The sequence below is a fragment of the Gracilinanus agilis genome, chromosome 2, assembly GCF_016433145.1.
Source record: "Gracilinanus agilis isolate LMUSP501 chromosome 2, AgileGrace, whole genome shotgun sequence".
Taxonomy (NCBI): Eukaryota; Metazoa; Chordata; class Mammalia; order Didelphimorphia; family Didelphidae; genus Gracilinanus; species Gracilinanus agilis.
Window position 1 is genome coordinate 501,209,912 of NC_058131.1, and position 6,490 is coordinate 501,216,401.

Sequence of the window (6,490 nt, forward strand, 5' to 3'; positions counted from 1 at the left end):
GGGTATGTGGTATTATTAGCCCCATTTTACAAATGAGGAAATGGAAGCCCAGAGAAGTTAAGTGATTTGTCTAGAGTCACACAACTACAAGATTCTGAGACTGAATCTGAACCAAGTCTTCCTGACTCCAGGCTCAGCACTCCATCTACCGTACCACCTAGCTGCTACAGCTATGGGATGATAACAAAAGAAGATGGCAGGTCAAAGTAAATATTCTTTGGCTCCCTCCTTTTAGAATAAGGGAATCTAGGGTAGGCTTATAGACACTGGGAAAGGAATCTATAATGAAGAGAGATGAAAGATGGAAGAGAGAAGGGTAATTAGGGTTAAGGTTGGGCAGGAAGGGAGGAGAACCAAAGCAGGACTAAAGGGGGGATGGCCATGGCAGAGAAGGGCCATCATTTTTGCCACTGATGGAGAATGGAGGGAGATGTTGAAGGGTTTTGAGGTACAGAGTCTAGGCGATGAAGAAGTTCATGGCAGGTGGCCTTGATTTTCTCAGTGGAGTGGAAGGCAAGATTGTCTTGAAAAAGAGTGGAGTAGGGAAGCATCAGGGGATAACAGAGAGAATAGATGATTTGGAACAATTGTGGCCAGGAGTGTGACAGAGTCAATCAGGGAAGAATAAATGGGCTGTTGTGCCGTCCTGAGGGCCCATTTGAAATGAGATAATGTCTTTTGAAAGGAGTCTCCATTGGCAACTTCCTCTGGTGACAGCTTCATGAGAAGTTAGGTAGAAGAAAAGACTCAAAATACAGATAACCAGAACATAAGACTTTATTTAATTATTTGTCAACTCCTGGGGTTGCTATTATAAATGCCAGCTAACTAGCTAACAAAGAGTAGCCAGAGAAGGATCTTACACTTTTCTTCTAGTGTCTTCCTTCTATTAGTTGACCTGTATCTAGTTCATTTTGGATATATTTGCTTGCACGTTATTTCTCCCATTAGACTATAAGCTCCTTGAAGGCAGAGATGATCTTTTTTCCCAGTTTTTTTAGCTACAATAACTTTAGGCTATTTCATTTAAAAGGTCTTTATTTGGGACCAGGACATTAAAATGGAGAAAACAGCAGAGGTAACAGGTTCGGTTCTTCTGGGAGAAACTGAATGACTCTTTATGTTTCCAGAATTCTTAACTCTCTTTGAAAGTTTGGTGAAGCCAGTGGACCCCTTCTCAGTATAACACAAAACATTACATTACAGGATTACAAATGAAACCAATTATTTTGAAATACAAATATGGAAAAAAATATTTCTTTAAAGTCAAGTTTACAGACTCTAGGTAAAGAACATCTGCTTTACAAGGATGTTGTGGACAGGTCCTGAAGAAGTCCAGATTAGATTGGGTAGCCCCTTCTGAGGTCCCTTTCAATCTTAAAATCCCTTGAGTACATTGCCTGACTTCCTTGAGAAATCTCATCCATGGCTATGTGTCAGAGTGGATAGAGCCTGAACTCAGAGATCTAATCTCTACCTCAGACACTTACTGGATGTGTGACTCTGCACAAGTCACTTACTATTTCTGTGCTTCAGTTTTCTCATATGTAAAACTGAGAAAATAATAATACATAACTCCTGGGGTTGCTATGACAGCCTAGTGAAATAATACACACATGAAGTTTTTCAAACTTTAAAGGGCTATTATAAATGCCAGCTAACTAGCTAACAAAGAGTAGTCCACTGCACTGAGGCTCTGCTTTAATCAAGGCAGGAGAAGGAGCCCAGAGAACATTTTGGAGACAGCTTTATTTTTATTCAAGCACAAACAGATAGAGACTTCTTAAAGCCAAGGATCCCTAATGTGCAGAATCAATCAGAGCTCAACATGCCAGACTTCAGCTGATAGGAAAGGAAACGGAGTTTTGGAAGATTTGTAATTATAATTTAAGATGACCCAGTGAGGCAATGATCTAAGTTAAAGTCTGCTTTCTAAGGGCCTTTCCCACTAAAAGTGGAAGATGCCCTAAGATCTTTGGGTCTGGAGTTAGGGCCTTTTTTCTGTCCAGATCTATCCTTGACTCATTGCCCTCTCCCCAAAACATCAACTCATCCCAGGGATGAGTGTGGGCTCAGGGGAAGCCCTCTCTTCTAGGCTAGCATCCTCAGTTTACACATGAGGAAAGTGAATTGCCCTGAGCAAGAGTGATACAGTGGAGAGAGCAGTAGCTTTTAAGTCAGCATTTGTATTCAAATCCTGCTCCTAACTTACTGTCTCTATGATCTTTGGCAAACACCACCTCCAGAAGCCTTATTTTCCTCACAAGTAAAATAAGAGGCTAGATTGGATGTTGCCTGTAGTCGGCTCAAGTCAGGTTTAGGAGAGTGGATTATTAAATTCTCAGTATGAGTGGATACTTTGGATATCACAAAAAAAATTAATTACAGTTTGATATAAATGAAACTAATGTTTAATTGATTATTTAGATTTAAGAAAGCAATAGGAAAAAAGTTCATGGTAAAGATTAAACTTAAAATGTGTCATCGTACTTTTTTTCAGAGAGCCAATTATTAAAAATCAACAAGACACTTGTTTTCAGTTCTAAAACTCCAATATTATGATATTTCTTTCAGACACCCTTTCCTCCTGTGAAAAAGGAAACGGTTAAACCAGAGGATCTCAAAAGTCCCTTTCAGCTCTAAAAGCCTAGGATCATATCATCTCCCAAAAAAGCATTTTCACCTGAGTGAGTCTACAATCTTCACACACACACACACACACACACACACACACACACACACACACACACACACACTCCTATGCTAAAATGAGGTGGAAGCGGGTGGCTTCCTCCTTCCAAGCCCTAGCTAAAGAGAAACAATTGCTTCTAGGCTTTGAGGTATGGGAGACATCAGAAAAATACCTTCCCTCTGAATAATTTATCCTAATTTTTACTACTTGACCCCAGCATGAGGTCGCTCAGTCCCATTCCCATTTATCTGAGAGAAGATGAACCCACACCAAGACTTTATTGCCAGGACATCAAGTCATCAGTGAGAATGGGGACCTGTGGCCCCTGCACTCTGGCCCTGTTACCGTCTACACAAATTGGTGTTAGAGAGATCACCTGCCTGTCAGGAGCCAATGATTAATGAGTAGTTAGGGGGCACAGTCACAGAGCATTAATTTTTCCATGGCTGCACACTGCATTTGTGGAGAGCAAGGAAAAGAAAAGGCCAAGCAATCAGCTCCTGAGAGCCTAGGAGAGCTCTATACTGAGTCATTAGTCCCTTGGCCAAACAGATTTGTCTCTTACTATTTAATCTTCCAGTTTACCAAGGCAAACAGAGGAAGGAGCTGACTGGACATTGTCCTGAAGTCAGAAATAGAAGGCACAGGATCAGGACCAAGGGCTCACCCAGGCAATGGGGAAATGGGTGATGCATCCCAAGTCCAGTAGAATAGAAAGGCCTGTTCTATGGGACAGAAAATGTCTATGGAGCACCTGCTGAGGGCAGAATATTGGAATAATTTATGAAGAGATAGTGAAGTATAGTGACAGTACTCCTGGGGTTTAAAGGATATTAGGGGAGAGTTCAGAGATAAAGTGGAGAATGCGACCAAGGCAAGGATCCCAGGGGGACAGAGGGCTGTGGATCTTGGAGGGGGGAGGACTTGATCTGCAGTCTGAGCCTTGGGTTTGAATCCTTCCTCTGCTGGCTTTTGTTGTTGTTGTTTTGCCCCAGATGACCTGTGAGAAAGGAAGTTCAGAAAGATGGTGGACTCCTCTCAATGAATCACTAAGCCTTTCCATCAGAAGAAGTTAAGTTTCCTGTTCCCAACCTAAGCCCCATTTCAGATAGATAGGATTGAAACAGTCCTTGTTTTGACTGGTGAAAAGGCTATAGGAAATGCATATAAGATTGCAACAGCCCTTGTTTTCATTGGTTAAAAGACAATAGAATATGCAGATAGATAGGATTGAAATAATCCTTGTTTTGATGGGTTAAAAGGCCATAGGACAGTGATGGTGAACCTTTTAGACTGAATGCCCAAATCGTACCCTCATGCCTAATGTGTGCCATCGTCTTACCCTAGACAAGGGAGGGAGGAAGCACTCCCACTGGGCTACTGGGCAGAGGGGTGGGTACAGTTAAAAATGTCTACAGGTGTGGTGGAGAGGGGGAAGGGAAGGGAGCAGCCCCCTCTGGCACACGTGCCATAGGCTCACCAACATTGCTATAGGCTATGCAGATAGATAGGATTGAAAAAGCTCTTGTTTTCATTGGATAAAAGGCTATATTAGGATATGCAGATAGATAGGATTGACCTAAGTTGAGTCACTTAGCCGACCTTAGATTTGGAAAGACTTGAGTTCAAACCCTGCTTCAGACTTAATCTCTCTGATTCAATTACCCCATGTGGAAATGAAGGGTTGTGATGGATTGCCTCTAAGGTCTCTTCCGCCTCTATACCTATGATTTTATGAACGTCCCTGGGTCTCAGTTTTCTCCCCTGTAAAATAAGTGGTTTAGACTAGATGACCTCCAAGTTCCTCTTAGGCTCTGAATCCTATGATTCTTTAGCAAGATTGACATGACATCAGTGGGTCCTTGAAGGGAAAGAAACTATTTTAATGATGACATGGGATCAGGAGGATAGAAGATGAAAGTTATTTATAATTTTTGTTCATATTCTAACCATCATTGATGGCTTAGGGTAGAGCTTAGTATAGAGGATTTATTGTTGCTTAATTGTTTCAATCGTGCCTGACTCTCTGGGATCCCGTGTGGGATTTTCTTGGCAAAAAAATACCAGAATGGTTTGTCATTTCCTTTTCCAGCTTATTTTACCGATGAGAAAACTGAGGCAAACAGGGTAAAGTGATTCACCTAGGACCACACAGCTAGTAAGTATATGGGGCCAGATTTTAACTCAGGTCTTCCTGATTCCAGGTTGGGTTCTCCATCCACTGAGCCAGTATTATATAGGGGAAAGAAGGCTAAATGACAGGAGTCTCTCTACTCTTCAATAAACTCTCTTTTGTGTCCAGAATCAACTATAAAATCTTCTATTTGCTCTTAAAGCTCTTCATAATCTGACCCTTACCTACTTTTCCAGTTTTCTTACACGTTTTTTTGTCCCTCCTCTCCTCTCACCAACTACTTTTCAGTCCACTGGTCCTTACTCTTCCTTTCCCACCTTATTCCATCTCCTATTTATTTGTTTATTATTATTTGGACTATTTGCCTATCATCTCCTCCATTAGACTGTGAGTGTCTTGAAAACAGGGATAATTTTTTACTTTTCTTTTTATCTTCATTGTGTGATATAGTGCCTGAGGAGCTTAAGAAATGCTTGGTAACAGTGGAATTGTGTGTTGGCTTCAAGAAGGGTTGGAGGGAGGGGAGGGAAAGAACATGAATCTTGTAACCATGTAAAAATATTCTTAATTAATTAAATAAAACTTTCCAAATTAAAAAGAAAAAGAAATGCTTGGTGATTGAATGATCCCTTGGTTCTTCTGTTGCTTGGTCCTTTAGACCTGACAGGGCTCCATCCTATAAACCCCATCCTTGGTTACTGAGACCAATATCACTACTATTTTACTCTTGCAAATTGTATAAACAATTTCTTTAAGAATTATCTTATTTGTGAAAAGATACTGATTACTTTTAGTTACATGTTATACTTGTTTCTAACTATATCCCTACTCAGAGAGCTGTCCCTTATAAGAAAGATTTTTTTAAATTTCCCTCAAATTTATCAATATGTTAATCATGTTTGACAATATATGAAGCTTTCTATGGCCACTCTCTGTTATCTCTACATTTTTGCAACTCTTTTCCAGCCTTGGTCATTTTAGTTATACTGTGCTCTTTCAGCTTTTGGTAATCATTATTTTCTTGGTTCTGCTTACTTTATTCTGCATCAATTCACACATCTTCTCATGCTTCTCGTATTCTTCATATTCAATATTTCTTATATTTCATTCCATTAATATACTCCAATTTGTTTATTTTAGCTGTTCTCCCAATCAATAGGTACCTCCCTTATTTCCAGGTTTTTAATACTACAAAAAGTGTTGATATGAATATTTTGGTATAAATGCAACTTTTATACACACACACACACACATGACTTCTGGAGAGATGGCTGGGTTAAGAGGGATAGGCATTCTAGCCATATCTTTCACATAATTCTAAATTGCTTTCTAGAATAGTTAGAACAATTCATAGCTACATATTTTTTCAGTGAGCAGTAGAAGAACTCAGAAGAAAAATCACTCTGCCCTTGACCCAATACTGTCCAGATCACCTTAGCCACAGGACTAGTGATTATAGCACCACCCCTACAAATGCCTTTTACCTCTTAAAACCCTCTCTACTAACCAACTTTTTTTCACTTGTTCCTCACACTACTTTGTTAGCCAGATTACCCCCCCCCCCCCGCCGGGAAACTCCTATGAATATAGAAAATGATCAAATGAAATGGCTCACAGTATTTTTTAAATTGTATTTATCTTCTCCTAACTTTAATAAACCAATA